This window comes from Gopherus evgoodei, chromosome 1 (genome assembly GCF_007399415.2).
Source record: "Gopherus evgoodei ecotype Sinaloan lineage chromosome 1, rGopEvg1_v1.p, whole genome shotgun sequence".
Lineage (NCBI taxonomy): Eukaryota > Metazoa > Chordata > Testudines > Testudinidae > Gopherus > Gopherus evgoodei.
Genome location: NC_044322.1, coordinates 285,038,973 through 285,055,673, shown reverse-complemented (window position 1 = coordinate 285,055,673; position 16,701 = coordinate 285,038,973). Strand labels below are relative to the sequence as shown.

Genomic DNA, 16,701 nt, shown 5'->3' with positions numbered 1-16,701 from the left:
GTAACTGAAATCAATTTGAAAATGTAGAAAACATCCAAAATATTTAAATAAATGGTATTATATTATTAACAGTAGGATTAATCACGCAATTAATTTTTTTAATCATTTGCTAGATCTAGTATTTATGCTTTCCTCCTCTTGCAGCTCGCAAAGAGAAAAATTTCATATTCTGATTCTCTTGCATTACCATTCTATAGTGTTCCTCTGCTTTTTGCAGCCCGAATTTGAATTAAAGATTGTATCCTTAGTGTTTTTTCAGGAAATTCATTATGGTTTTGTATTAAAATATAGATCCTTTTCAAATAACAAAAACCTATATACTTGCTGTTGTGTGTTTCTCCAAATTAATGCTTTGAGAATTTTCAGTATCAATCTAGGAGGACATTCTCTCATCTTATGCAGATAATTCATACAAGTTCTGAAACTGAAATAAAAGAGTCATGAAAACGTTTCTAAAACTTTAGAAACAAGACCTATAGTCTGAATTTGGAACCTGCAGTTTTCTTAGCATTCATATTTTAAACTTGACTATTTCTCATGTATACAGTTAACCATTTATTGCTGTTTTACAGCATAAACACTCAGTGGTATTTAGTACAAGAGGGAGGGAGGCAGGCAGGCAACAACAAAAAAAAAAAAAAAAAAAAAAAAAGTTGATGCCACAAAGTTCTTTATACATACAGTGATAAGTTATCTGCCATGATCGCCCCAGTCCCTTGTCCTCTTTTTAGCAGTTAAGAGAATGTTGTACAAAGTATTTAATTATTGGCATATCACAAATTAATAAGTTATGCTTGAAAACTTGAAACGGATCTATTCCCTTGCATCCTTCCTCAAGGACACAAGAGTTGCAGAGGTTTAACCTTAGGACCACACTTTTTAGTTAAACCGGTTCAAATTTGTATGTAGATAACACCAGGACATTCATGCTGATTTTTGCACTCTGTTAATCTGATACAATCTGAACAATCACTGCAAAAATATAGATTTCAGAGTAGCAGCCGTGTTAGTCTGTATCTGCAAAACAGGAGTACTTGTGGCACCTTAGAGGCTAACAAATTTATTTCAGCATAAGCTTTTGTGGGCTATGCTGAAATAAATTTGTTAGTCTCTAAGGTGCCACAAGTACTCCTGTTCTTTTTGCAAAAATATAGTGATCTTGTTTAAACACAGAAATTGATTTTAAAACTGGTTTTAGTTATTGTACGTTTCCTCACATAAAGTTGAGCAGATGTGTGTCCAGAGGGACAGGTGTTGAGATAGGAATAGGAAGTCAGATCAGTTTTGCATTGAAACTCTTGAGTGCCTTTGAAATGGCTAAACAAGAGCGAAAAATATTTTTATACTTTCAGAGAGACCAAAGGGACCACTCTCTTACCTGTGAGTTTTCACTGTTTTGACTGCATAGAAACAGAAGTTCTAAGTAAACATGAAGCCAAATATTTTATACCCAACAGTTTTCCATACAGGTAGAACGGATAACAATGACAGAGTTTCACATACACAGGATGCTAAGTGATCGAGGATAACCTATTTATTCAGTTAATTAATGCTGTCTGCCAAACTGATTCAAGACAACAGGAATTAGCACACACTTTGGTGATATATTCACCTAGTAAGAGTGGGCATAAGCAAATATCTGCTGCCCTCACTAACTGAAGTTTTGGGTACATTTCACCTACTTAGAGAAAGATAAATTTTCATATTTTACTACTATTGGTAGCAGTTCATGAAGTGTTGTTCAAAGTTCTCACTTGAGAGTCTTAAAATTTGACATAGGTATCCAAGAGCACACTCCAAGTACATACTATTTTTATTTTTTTATTTATTTATTTTACAGGTAATCACTAACAGGTTAGTAAGATCACAAAAAACTGCTTTATAGCCAATTTCACATTGTCTTCACTGCTAGCTAGACGTTTAACTGCCTTATTTTTTTTAAATCCACATAGTACACCTTGATTATCATCTAGACTATTAGTAAGGTCTATGCAATTATTAGCAGCTGCAAACCACTTGTTTCTCAGATACTTGGAGCATAAACAAGGGTTAAAAATAAATAAAAATGCTCTGCAGTGGCATATTTAATTGCTCAGCTACTTTTACAGGTAAAGAGCTTGAAGCAGATGCCTCAATGAAACAAATGTCAATCTCAGACTTGGTCTACCACTCCCAACTTATGAAGGTGTAACTACATTGCTATAGGGTGTAGAAAATAATACCAACCTAAGCCATGGTTTAGACAGTGCTATGTCGATGTGAGGGCTTCTCCTGTCAACATAACTACTGCCTCTCAAGGAGGTGGAGCATCTATGCCCATGGACACCCGTCAGCACACAATCTAATCAAAGTAGCATCAAACTAATACTAACCTACTACCTTTGTGCATATAACTATAGGACTAAATGGCATATTTACCCAATGTATTGCATTTTATATACATGAAACAAGAGTTTGTAAGCATACTGAATTTTGTCCTACCTCTCCAGTTTTTAGCTCATGAAGTTTTGAAGAGCTTCATAAAAAGATTCCCCCAGTACAAAGATATTAAAAAAATAATAATTAGTTTTAGATTGACTAGCCCACATAAATAAATGGCACTGTAATACCATTTTAGAAACTTGAAGATCCCACCTCAAGCCCCCTCATCAGTAGCACTTCTCCTTCTGAAGCGGATTTCCTGTGCTTTGAGGGTAGCTGAAATTAGCATAGTATTTTTGTTTTAAAATTTCAAATCTTAGGGCTTGGCTACACTGGAGAGTTGCAGCGCTGGTGGTGGGTTTACAGCGCTGCAACTTAGTAACTGTCAATACCTTCAAGGCACATCCAGCACTGCAACTCCCTGGCTGCAGCGCTGGCTGTACACCTGGTCTGCTTGGGGTGTAACGATTGCAGCGCTGGTGATGCAGCGCTGCTCATCAAGTGTGGCCACCAAAAGCGCTGTTATTGGCCTCCAGGGTACTAGGAGGTATCCCAGAATGCCTGCTCACAACAAACCGGAAGAATGGCTGAACTCCGACCTCCCCCGAACTGCTTATTTAAAAAACAAACTGTTCCTGTTTGCTGAGCGAGCGGAGGCAGGCAAGGGAATTGCTTTGGAATGTTCACAGCTGTTTGCTTGAAGAGAGAAACGGCAGGCTCACATGGCAGAGGGGGAGGGAGAAGTCCGCATTGAGCAGCTGCTTATGTGGTCTGACGGCTATTTAGGAGTGCATAATTTGCATTTAGTGAATAAGAGAGGGGTGGGGGAAGGGGTCAAAACTTTTTAAATGATTCAAGGTAGGTGCTGTGTGTCTTCCAGTCCTTAGAACTTGCAAGGCAGGGAGCTGAGAACAGTGTCAGCTCCAAAAATCCACTCTCTCTGTGTCCCCCACGCTCCCTGTCACACTCCACTCCACTCCCCTGTTTTGAAAAGCATGTTGCAGCCACTTGAACACAACAGCGCTGCAAATGTGGCCACACTGCAGCGCTGGTAGCTGTCAGTGTGGCCACACTGCAGCGCTTTCCCTACACAGCTGTATGAAGACAGCTGTAACTCCCAATGCTGTACAACTGAAAGTGTAGCCATACCACTAGGCAACCTTAGACTATTTGAGTGTTGGAAGTACAAAGTTTCTATCCAGGGTTCCCTTTGACATTGCATTCTCAACAAGAATAATGCTGTCATAAATGAAGTAGACTGAAAAGTCAACAGCTCACTTACAAAAACGTAGCACCACCACCAAATACCAACTCATTGTGTCCATCCCTTAAAATCCTGGGAGGAGAGAGATAGGCTTTGCAGAATACCCTGAAAGGTGAATGATCAGGGCTACTTCAGATTAAGGATAGGGATGAATGAGAAAAGGAGTACCAAAAGTGAGTGCCAATAGTCCTCTCCTAACCCTCTTTTCTTTTAATGTCTGGTCTGGGGCTTCTAGCTTGAGAGTCTCTACTGAGCATAACTGCATCAGAATGGCAAGGACAGAAAGAACGTCTCACATATGCTAGCCTTCAATCATTCAGTAATTTATAGATAAATATCAAACATTTCTGAAGACTGGCTGTCTTTTGAGCTGCGCCAATGTCATACAGATGGTGAGAAACTCCTTAGCAAGCAGGATTTACACACCACACCAGCTTCAATTTAAAAACTTAAGAGCCAAGATCTTTGTTATTTGCATCCACTTAGCTATCTAAATACACCCCTTAGCACAAAATTTCACACCAAAACTCGAGCTTTCGTTTGAGTTTCCAAACCTTATGGCTGCACAGGAAAAAAAAAAAAAAAGTTGCAAATGTGAGCCAAGTCAGTGATGTCTGCCTAAGGCCTCATCTATTCTAGAAGAGTTGTGCTGGTTTAACTAGATCAATGATTTTAAAATCTAACACAGATTTAACTCTTGCTTAAATTGTTTTAACATGTTCAGAAAGGGTTAAGTTTAAGTTCACATTGTTTTAATTTAAATAAATTTTAAAAAAGGTAAACCAGCTCAACTTTCCTAGATTAGACAATGGTCTTGCATACATGAAAAAGCTTCACCAGTTTATTTTGAAGGTGTTACTTTAAATCAGTTTAGTTCAGCCAAAGCAAGGAGTCAATGTATCTACATTTTAGTTTAAGCTAAATTAACTCTATCTACTTAAACTGAAGCAAACTGGATTTAAATCAAAATAAGAACAAGCATCAGTGTTTTCCCCAATTTCAAAAAAAAATAAATAAAAAAAATAGAAGTTAAACTGTCTAAAACCAATGCAAGTCTGGAAGCAGCCTGAAACAATAGCTAAGATATTAACTGCTACCATTCATTTCAATGAAGTTTTTATTCTAACATATAAAATATGCAAGTTTGTGTCAACATTAACTACTTTTTTTACAGAGCATTTTAACATTCAGACAGTATTTATCTCAGTAACCTAAAACTGCCTCCTATATCTTCCCAGCTTTTAAGAACCCTAACTATTCCTGTCCAACCACCCAAGAAACTTCTGTAGGAGTTATGTATATTTTAATTAAATTCCTCAGTACAATAGAAGTTAGGAGGCAATGTAAGTTTTACATAACACTGATGACCCCTTCCCCCTCCTTCTCTCTCTCAGACACAGATATGACACAGACTCTTCATGCATCCGAAGAAGGGGGCTGTAGCCCACAAAAGCTTGTGCTAAAATAAATTTGTTAGTCTCTACGGTGCCACAAGTACTCCTGTTCTTTTTACAGACTCTTCAGAAATTCCTGTAACACAAAACAATATGCTCTAGAGACCATTTCACACTTGATCCAATAGAAAAAAATATTAAGTTTGAAAATTATGAGCCAGCCCTATTCTACCAAAGAATACTAAAGGAATCAGCAGACCTTTGCACACAGCACTAAATTTAATTGTGAGGTGACTACAGGATGGAACACTGTAGCAGTGGTTCCCAGGAGAAACTGATTAACTCCTGGCCATAAGTCTACCCTGTGCTCTGCTTTACTTAACTATCTGAGAGGGTAGATATAAGTACACCTCTACCTCGATATAACGCTGTCCTCAGAAGCCAAAAAAAAATCTGTGTTATAAGTGAAACCGCGTTATATCGAACTTGTTTTGATCCACCGGAGTGCACAGGCCCATTCCCCTGGAGCACTGCTTTACTACATTATATCCAAATTCATGTTATATTGGGTCACGTTATATTGGGGTAGAGGTGTAACTGTAGAAAAGGGCATTTACAATTTGCCACATCTTCCACTTGCTTCCCTATCCTGCTAGCATTAGTTTAGTCTTCTCCAGACTAATTTTCAGACAGCAAGCCCTTACCACAGTATATCCAAAATGTCTATCATTCTAGAAAGCACTTGATAGCTGACTGGGTTGGAGAGATAGAGCTGCACCTTAACACTTTATTTAATGCTTTTTTACTAATAAAGCTGGATGAGATCTTTTTCAGCAGGTAATTTGTTGGCTGGGGGGAAAAAAGCTTCAATAAACCTAAAAACTATCAGTAAATTCATTTATGTCAGATTTGCCAAATATTTTATTTTAAATTTAATTTTTTTTTTGCAGTTTCATCAAAATTGTTTCAGTAGCATCAACAGGTATAGCTCAGTGGTTTGAGTGTTGGCCTGCTAAACACAGGGCTGTGAGTTCAATCGTTGAGGAAGCCACTGAGGGATCTGGGGCAAAAATCAGTATTTGGTCCTGCTAGTGAAGGCAGGGGGTTGGACTCAATGACCTTTAAGGGGGAGGGATAGCTCAGTGGTTTGAGCATTGTCAGTTCAATCCTTGAGAGGGCCATTTAGGGATCTGGGGCAAAAATCTCTCTGGGGATTGGTCCTGCTTTGAGCAGGGAGTTGGACTAGATCTCCTGAGGTCCCTTCCAACCCTGATATTCTATGAAAAAAAGAGAGTTTTTTACATTACTAAAACATTCTGATTTTATGGGCTGGAATCACCGAGTGGCCTGCTGAGGAGATGCTGGAGCCAGCCTCATAAGTTTTAGCCAAGTGATTAGGTGCCTCATCAGGAACATTGAAGGCCCAGGTTACATTCCTCCATTTGCCTGATATGGAGATTTGAACTTGGGTCTCCCATACTGCAGGAGAGTGCAATAGCCCCCAAGCTATGGGTTATGGGGGGGAGGGGAGGAAGAGTCTTCAATCCCTCTGAGAAGCTGTTCCACTGTGTTTATAGTTAATAGTCAGGATCATTCATGGGGCAATTGATAGTATGCATCATGAGTTACAAATCATTGGGCCAAGGAACAGCTTCAACAGGGGAAACTGATTTAGATCCTCACCAGACAATCCCATAGCTCAGTGGCTAGGGTAGTCTCTTGCATTGTGGGAAACCCAAGTTCAAATTCCTTCTCCACATCAGGCAGAAGGGGGGAAATGCTTCTTCCCACCCCCACCCACCCCCAAATCTGCACCCTAGGTAATTACTCTAAACACTGGGCTAACACTTAAGGAAATCACCTCTTTGCTCTTTTGCGTTTAGCAGAGTGCCTGAAACTGAAACCAAAAATTTCAAGTCTGCTCAAATGATGTGTTTTCTGATGCACTGGAAGTTTGCGCGCACACACACAGATGTTGGTACATCCAAAAAATGCAACTCTGATTTCTGGAACTGCCAGCAAACTGAAAAAAAAAAAATATTCACCTAGGTCTACTTGCTAATGCTCCAAATGAATATTTGCACACTTCTAAAGGAGAGGAAGAAAGACAGCACCCTGGACAATACTTCCCAAGAGCCCTCGGGCAGAAGATTAGTTACCAAAAAGCTTTCTGCAGAGATGCAAGATTAGAATTAAGACACTTAAGGCAGCCCCATCTACACTAGCAATTACAGGTGAAGGAACTCTATCATAGTTGAGACTGAATAGACATAACAGACAGCTCTAACTTCAGTACTGACACATGATCTCAGTACATTAGCAGAAGAGGATCTACCAATACAACTAATGCCACCTATGCTATAGCAAGGTCAGTATTTTTTCCTTATTGACAAAGGCCAAGCAGACCCAAGGCATCCAAAGAGATATTTAACAAATTGTCTCATACCAGCCTTTAACCTAAAAAGGGGAGATTACATTATGCCAGAAGTCTCTGTACATGAGCTTCAAACTTCTGATAAATACTGCTGTCACTGAAGACTACCAACAGCTATAGGAAAAAAACCATGGTCTATCTTTGTTTAAATAGAGATATTGGGAGAAAGACTGCAATAACCCATAACTGGGCCCTACACAAAATTTACACTTCTCTCCGTCCAGAGGAGAGGCCAAGGCTGGACGTGGGACTAAGCCCACTCCGCACCTCACCCTGCAGCAGCAGCTCCTGCCTCAGGGAGCAGCTCCACTCACTCAGTTATGGTCTGGCTGCACCTCTGACATGACATGCTTTTACACATTCAAAATCACCTATGTACCAAGGTTCTTTAAGTTATTCAGCACAAAACCCTATATTTAACTAAATTCTTTCAAGCATCACTTATGGCACATCTAAAAAGTCTAACAAGCCAAAAGTCAATTAAGTGGAACGCAAGCATGGGGAATATTTCAGTGAAAAAGCCATAAGTTATGAACAAGACAAAAGAGCAACATGACCTTTCAGCATCTGGATCTTAACAACTTGAGAGCCTGATAGCAACAGTGCCCAAATAATCCCCTCTCTTTTTAAATGCAAAAAGTAATTAAAAGTTGTCTGTCAAGTGTTTCGTTCAGCACTAAGAATGTGGAGCAAATAAGGTCCCTGCTCCATAGATCAGATACTGTACACCTAGTGATCAGAACTGAATAATGTAGTATTCTCTCCTGCCACCTTATCTGAAAGTGTAAAGGCACAAGCTAGGGTAGCAGATTACAGGTTCCATGGAAGTGTTTTTTGAGGGTGGTAGATATTTCCTACACCTATCTTGGGAGTTAACATCATATCCATCTCAGTGATATAAGAAGTATTCCACCTGTAACTGACAATATTGAAGGTATCAAGTTCTTGACACATCTGCACAGGTGAAGGATCATGCCTCTATTCACCTGAAAGTAGAAGTGACATCCAACCTTCAAGATCATAGATTTTACCCTAACTTCACCTTCCTGAAAAAAGTCCTAGCAGAGACCAGACAGTTTGTAGTACTTACAAACCAGTGTGAAATATACAGGATAGCATGCATATTTTTTGAATATGTAAAGTATATGTATATACTACACACACTATACATTTTACAATCCTCACAACATCCTATAGGTTTTAAAGAGAATGTTAACAAAAATAAGATGAAGTTTTCAAAAGCACTCAGTCTTAGGAGCCCAAATTTCATTTTGAGCAGTGACTAGAGGTTCTAAGTCAGTAAACTGACTCTGAAAACTTTACCCAAAATGAACTTAAAAGTTCCCCTAGCAGTGTTCTGATATAACACACAAATGAGATGGACAATACAGGTAAGCTGAGTGTTTCTTTTAACTCTAAATTTTAATTATTGCTAGTTATTTAGATATATGTCCAATACAAGATTTTATCATGATCTGTTCAATGTTCTTCACTGTAAGTGCTAACGAAAAAGTCCCATGTTTACAAATCTTAATTAATAATGTGTCAAAAACTTGGCACATTTTCTCTTTCTTTAGTATCCTCTATTACAGCTATACCACCTTGGACTGTGGTTCTCATGGACTTGAGCAAGGCTGGCCTGGTTCTGAATTGCGAAGGATTCTAAAAGGGGGGGAGGGTGGAGGGGAAGAGAGAACAAAATAAAACGAAACAAAACACACATGGGCACTTCAGGAAAATCGCCTTCCTCCAAGTCAGTGTAAAGTCAATACACCAATATAATGTTGGGAGTCACTGAGATGAGAGATCCTTTTTTCAAATGGGATTTTAAGCAAGCTCTTAGTCTACAGCAGAGTGTCAAATATTTGGAAGCAAGAATGGAATGTTGTGTTTAATTATGGCCCATAAGTCATGGTTTAAGTTCAGGACTAAACACTCCTCAAAGAGAGGAATGCCCAGTGCTGTCAGTAATAGGTCTGTACAGAAGTGAAAGGGAGGATATAGTACCTATATAGTAAGATCTAGTTATTGTTTGTTCAGCACCATGTCACATTCATTGACAATATACTTTCCTAATGTCCCATCCTCATTTCGACCCTTTGTTTCTATCCCTCTTCCTTATTCATTTGACTCTCCTATACTCTTCCCTGCATTCCCATGCAGAAACTCCCAACCTAGCATGCTCCACACCTACACCCTACCATCAGCTAAGTGATTAAAAAGGTAATATTGACATTCAGGATCAGCATTTGGCATTAAAAGTCAGATTTATCAAGGACAGCAGAATTCATATTCCCGTACACATGCTGAAACAATTACTTAGGTAGACATAGCGACATCAGTTTCACTCAGCTGAGATTGGGAAGGGTGTCTCCAGTCATAAGGACTCGCAACTCAAGTTTTATATCTTAAATTCTGGAAAAAAAAAAAATCTACTTGTGTTAGGCAAGCTATACAAAAACATCATGTGGACAAGTTCCAGCCTATTGTCTGACACCCAATGTAGGCGAGTTAATGATCTCATGTATAAAAACCTCTATCCCAGATCCAAGGCAAGTTAGCTGAGGGAGTCTTCTTAAGTTCTCCCACTTGCTGTATTCATTGTAATAGTACCTCCCCCTATGTTCGTCTCCTAAACTGTTGTGCAATGATGCTGTGCTGCCATGTTCCACAGAGATACTGAATCTAGTCTTATTTATAATACAGTCAGATGCAAGAACCTAAGTAGGTTTAAGATTCAGTTAATAACCCTCAGTGTCCTCCTTCTTGTAAGTTACGTGGTAAAAAACTATAAAGTAGGAAACAGCAACTTCTCTTTTCCCAAGGATTATTTTTGGGCAAAGACTGAGGAATGGTGAATAAAAAAAAGAAGCTCAATGACAGCTACATTCAGCTCATTTTGGTATTAGTGATCCAAGTTTCACATGAGAAAAGATAGAGTTGCAACTACGTAATATTTAACCGCTCAAGAAAATGAATGATAGAGTTTTCATGCAGAATTCTCAGTGTTAATAATTCTAAACAAGCCAAACATCTTCTAGATAAGAATGTGTCAATAAACCAGTTATCTGTCTCTATTCTGAATTTTAGACTGAGGCAGCTGGCTTCCAATAACAGCAGCACTTACTTCACTGTAAAGCTAGATGGATAAAATGATTAGTAATACATATTTTGCCCTATTTTAACATTTATCATTTTTGTGCCACAAAATAAAATAAATTGGTACCTTCAAGAGGGAAGTTATTCAGTATGGTAAATAGGTGTAAGGACTATAGTTCTCTAGAACTCATTTCAAGATAAGTTTTGGGCCCACCATAGTAGGTTACTAGAAATTGCTAGTCTCAATTTGTAAGCAAAATACAGTCATCTAGTTGATAAAACCACAAAAATTAGGATAGAAAGATGTAGTATTCCATAATCAAACAGTTTAATTAAATCCATTGAAAAAATGCAGATGGATTATCAAAGCAAGTTCTTAAAATCTAACAACAGCTAGGCTCTTTAGTAATCTTAATTCAAGACTGTGCTGGTTCTCTTTTGCGGAGCAAACTTGTTACCAATCTCTCCAGTTAGCACATGACAGATTCATGGTATTTTCTCTTATCATATAAAGTTTACATTTAAAAGCCTAGAGACAAATGGTCTGCTTATCTTCATCTATTAGTTTACTTTGAGCTGGAAAACCAGAATATGTTAAGGAATAAACACTTGTTACATTTCATTGTATTGTGCTGTTTCTCCCTTAAACAATGAAGATTGGTTTTAATAGTGTAAACCCTGAAAAAAATCCTTCTAATTCACTTATAGAAAGTCTTTCGAAATATTAAGTATATGCAACAAGATTAAGTACAAATTTCTTTTTATATTTAAATTTAGAAAATTTACAGAATTAAAGTAGTTAAGAACACAATGAACTAGTAGTTAAAATGTAACAATACTGTATATTTTCGAACAATGTAGGTCTTGTTTATGTTGCATGATTTTATTAAAAGACTAATATCTATGAAGAGTTTGCACATCCAAATGTCTATCTGAAGTTCTACTAGGTTGAGGTCAGTGACATTTTTGTTGTCTAAAGCATACTTGAGTGCCATTAATATTTACTCTATATTAATAAAAGAAATTTGAGTTGGAAAAAGACTAGGTTATCTTGTTCATCTACGTGCCAACACAGAATTATTCCCTATGGCATAGTTTTAACTGCTTTACCCAGTCCATTTTGCAGTTACTTAGACAGCACAATTTCTACCATATCCCCTAGGTGTACTATTCCCCACATCTAGTAGATCCTTAACTAGGTGGTGGTCTTCATGTTAGTTTTAAAGATTTTTCTTCACTTATTTTTATCCCAGTTCTCTAGATCATACCATGGAGAGCCACCTTAATTTCTTCTCCTTCCTTGGCATTTCCATCCTTTGAGTACTTGCAGCTTACCTTCTCCCTTCGTGTCTAGGGAAACTGTACACATGTTCTGTATGGTTAAAATGAGTAGACAGCTCAGAGTTGTGTTTCATTATGTAAGATCTTCATAAGCATTTACAAGTCTACCTTAGCAGAGGTCTTAAAGCATTTTTCAGCAGTTCAGCAAAAATACTATTAAACCATAATACAGCAACTGAAATCCTCAAAATTTAACACTGACAGACTGAAAGGTTCTGCCTACATTGCTTATGCATAAAGAGATAGTGACACTAGAAAAAAGATTCCACTTGAAATTTCCAAGCACATTTTTAACATAAGTGATTAAGAATAATGTCACAATACCCAGAAAAACAGCAAGAGTTGGATAAAGCATAACTCCCTGTAAAATATAGTTATTTCATTTCACTTGCATCAAAAGTGAAGATTAATTCTGTGGTCTCTGTTATCCATAGCATAAGCAGCATATCTGACAGTCTCTGCTTAGTAGGAATTTAACTACTATAGTAAGGTACTGCAGTTAAGAATTGGGGTACACTGGTATACTGCCTAGAAAAAAAAAAGTGGTTTTGCCCATATTAGCAGTAGCTTGGACTTACTAGTCCCCTACTGCTTGAGCACAAATGGAATTCTTATCTACATGAAAAACTGCAACCACCATCACAGTAACCTGCTACCAGTAAAGGGAAACCAGAAGTGACAAGAAAATAAGCACCCCAAAATGTTGGTTCCAAATCTGCAATTTCACACTTTAAAGCATGGGGGTGCAGGGTGAAAGCTATTTTTGTGCTCTACTATTAAGTGACCACTTATGAACTAAAAAAAGTTTCCAATCATTATGCCATAAGTATTTAAGTTTCGTATGCTGGAAGCCATTTCTGCCAAGAGACACACCAACGGCTTAATGATATACAAGAAGTTTACTCCTTGTTCCAAATACCACAAATGCAAAATTTGGACAAGTTCCTGAAAAGTTTAAAAAACCCAACTAGTAATTCTGAACATTTTTTTCCACTAGCTATAGTAAGACTGCTTGCTTTCTAAATGGAACAGAAACAAAATGGCAAATGAAACTATCAAGGTCATTTAACAAAGTTTTTTAAACTAATTGCAGAAGCACCTGTAAACATTGACAGCTGTGTTTTTTCCAGAGATCTGCACACTGCTGTACCCCTTCCCACAAGCGTACAAGTATTTTGTTTAAAATGATAAGATATTAATGCTGCAAGGGTACATTTTATTTGGACTTCATTCCCAGAACATGCTTTATAATTTTACTGAAGGACCTCTCAAGGGTCTTCCAGAACCCCACTCCCACCATGTTTTGGGCCCAGATACTAATGACCCCTTCCCCTAAGCTACAGTGCAGCAGCTTTAAATGTAATTAACATGAGTCCACTTAATGCTTTGTTTACAATATAAGCTTTTGAGTTTTGATGGGTAGCTCTAGAAAAAAATCCAAGAAGTTGTATGCTGAAGGGAGCATACAACAACTCAGTTTCAGAAAACAACTTGGTTGTTTCTTTTGTCTATTTTGTTGGGGGGGGGGTTAAGTCAATATAAAAATAGTCTAACAATTGTTACTGAATATCTTTCATCCTTATATTTAAAGTTTACAAAAAATGAAATGAAACAAGAAACACTGAAATGGATTATGCTGTAACAAGTTTCATGCTGAGTTCAGAACGCTGTCCTTAATTCATCCCCACAATGGCAGTGATGATCATATTAAAACTGGCCACTATTCAAGAGATCCTTACATTACCAGCAAACCAAACTGAGACATCCAGGACACTTCTTAGCCTTAAGTGTCCTAGTTTTGACAAATTAAGGCAGACGCTGCTAGTTATTTTGGTAGAAATCACTTACGTTGCAAGGGGAAAAAATACGATACATGGATTGCCACCAAGGTCATGGACATAAGATTTATCAACTAGGTTTCCAAGCAAGCAAGCTTCTTCCTGAAATCCTATCAGAAGTTCTTTCAACTTCTAGACTTTCACATCAGCAGGGAAACTAAAATTGCTCAGACATCGGCGAGATATTCTCCCAGTCACCATCTTCTGAAAGCCCTCCCCATCCCCTCTCACTCCAGAATGAGCATCAGCACTCCCTTCTGCGACAGGCAGCAATCATCCCCCAGTATTAAGGCCTCCTCAAACTCACGTGGTGTAACATCCAAAGGTTACATACACCATTTGGCTGAGAAAGACACTGTCATACAAGCACCACTGTTAGAGACACTTCCTGCTACTAAGTGGGACAAGCAAAACATCACCCTGCTCACACAAATGCCCTCCGGCAGGCTGCTGAGAGCAGCATCAATGGTCCTCCCTCTATTTCAGAGGCGTTGCAGAGATGCCTCCTTCCTAGTCCAGAATCAATACACACACAGTCCGTATAGCCATTAATAAATCAGAACAGCAAGTCCGCTGGGAGAAAGGGGAGAATTTCTGCCTGCCTCTTTGCCTGCTCTTAACTAACCCGGACTGGGGAGTCGCCCACAAGACAAAGCGGCGGAAGGCGAGTCTGCTAGTGCAATTGAAAAGGCAGCGAGCCCCTCAGTTACAAACGCCCCCAGGCCAGCGGAGGCTTGCTGGCTCCGTGCAGGGCTGGTGCTAGTTATTTTGGTAGAAGGAGGCAGGCTGAGGATGATCATGCCGTGCTGCAGCAGACGACTAATCCCAACTACTTAACCCGGCAGGGAACAGGAGCTAAGCACCACCTATGGTGTGTGCACCCGGGAAGGGAAGGAGCTCGCACGGTGCCAACAGGGCCTCTGCGCCCACTGGGGTAGCCAGGCTCAGCACTGCCTGTGCTGCCGGTGGAAGAGGCAGCTGCAGCCCCCCAAGCACCCAGCCCAGCACACATGTCACACAGCGCCGGCGCCGCTTACCCCGTCTCCTCCCTAGGAAGGTCCGAGCTGCAGTAACGCCCGCCCCGCGCAGGAGTCAAAGCAGGGGGAGACCCCCGCACTGGCCGCCCTCAAGGTCACGCCGAGCCCCGGATGCAGCGCGGCAGCCCGCTGCAGAAGGCAGCGGCCACCCCACTAGTCTACCAAAAGCGCTGAGCCCACAGAGCAGGCGGGCGGGAAGTAGCCGCCGCTCCGCGCCCGCTGGCGGCTCAGCCCCTGCACCCGGCGGCTGGAGGGGCCGCTGCCCTGCCTCGGGGCCGGCTGATGCTCCAGCTACTGATTCCGGGGCTGCCGCTTACCTCGCCCGCTGCACAGCCGCACGCTGGACTGCGCCTCGGGACGCACTGGGAATCTGCCGCTGCCGTCGCCTGCTCGGCGCACAAGGTGCCCGCGTCCCCCGCCCTGCTCCTGCGGGCCAGCTCCTCCCCGCCCCGCCAACGGGGGGTGGCAACGAGGGGGACGGGCTGCGTGTCCCACCCCCGGCAGACAGCGGCTCCCCACAGAGCAGGAGCCAGCGCTTCACCCTCGCACGAGCCCCGCTGCGGCTCGGCCCCCACCAGCCCCGGCTCGGCAGCCCGAGCCCTGCAGAGGAACCGCTACCGCGCCCACCGCCAGCACCTCCTGGCCGGGCTGCGGGGCAGCCGCGGGGCGGAGCGGCGCGGCCCCCGCCTCCCCCCGTCACTCACTCGTTCGATGCTCGCCGAGCCACCCACGCTGCAACTGCCGCTTCCTCCCCTTCGTCCCGGCGGTCACATGACGGGGTCTCGCTCGGGTGAAGGGGCTCCCGACGTGCGGCGCCTTCAATGGGGGAGGAGAGGGAGGAGCCTCCGCGGGGAAAAGGGGAGTGGGCGGAGCCAGGCGCTCTCCCCGCCTTCCCCTTATCCCATTGGCTATTGGATGCTGACGTGCTTGTTTCCATGACGTGAGTGGGCCGGGCCGAGGCGTTTGATGGGGCCCGGCGGGCTTGTCGGTGACTTTGGTACGAGCTTCTCTTCGGGGAGGGTGAGGAGCAGCTCATTGCGCTGGGCAGCGGGGCACAGGGGAGAGGGCAGCGGGGGAGCCCGTGGCACAGGACAGAAGGTCGAGCGCGGGAGCTCATTGCAAGCACGGGGCAGAGAGGGGGAGCGCCCTGCACAGGGGAGGGGAGCAGAGAGAGGGAGCTCCCTGCATAGGCGGGGCAGAGAGGGGGAGCGCCCTGCACAGGGGAGGGGGGCAGAGAGGGGGAGCTCCCTGCATAGGCGGGGCAGAGAGGGGGAGCGCCCTGCACAGGGGAGGGGGGCAGAGTGGGGGAGCTCCCTGCATAGGCGGGGCAGAGGAGAGTATAAATTCGCAGGGGGAGGAGGTTCTCGCTTTATGTAAGGCGTGGGGAGGAACTGGCTCGCTCACCCCTTTCCGGAGGTTGGAGAGTAGGGGCATCTTACCCTTGTCCGGGTTGCGGGGAGGCTGACTACTCAGAGTCAGCCCTCTTTCTTCCTTGTTTCCATCTGAGGGTGAAAGCAAACTACAGTGACTACAGTCCGGAAAGCAGCTAGTTAATTATCTGGCTGCTGCCTAGATCGCGTGAATGAGGGACACTTCAAACCAGGCTGAAGGCGATTGATTGTAAATCTCTCATTGAAACACACAGCAAAATCCTCCCCCAACCCCAGAGGGCGAGGACTGATTTAAATTTCATTCTCGGTGAAACAGCTTTCCTTCCCCCACACCCAAAGACAGATCTGTAAATCCTTTCTCTGTTCCATCATCTCAGCAAAACCCGTGGGGGCGTCTCATGTATTTCCAGTTTTAGTTCTGTGCGTGTAATTTTACAGAGAAGTTCTCTGAGTTATTAGTTTTCTAATTCTGAATGGAAGTT

General features: G+C 41.9%; 1 protein-coding gene across 5 annotated transcripts in view; it reads right to left on the bottom strand.

The window, feature by feature from the left end:
- The window catches only part of ATP2B1 (ATPase plasma membrane Ca2+ transporting 1), a 115,239-nt gene extending 99,640 nt beyond the window's left edge, over positions 1–15,599 (bottom strand). For 3 of the 5 annotated variants that reach the window (XM_030548572.1, XM_030548575.1, XM_030548576.1), the window contains exon 1: positions 15,146–15,221. The gene's annotated coding sequence lies outside the window, so the exon portion shown is untranslated. Of the gene's footprint in view, positions 1–14,828; positions 15,080–15,145; positions 15,222–15,532 lie in introns of those variants that run through there. The other 2 variants (XM_030548573.1, XM_030548574.1) reach the window with 2 other exon arrangements.
- Positions 15,600–16,701: the final 1,102 nt, after the last annotated feature.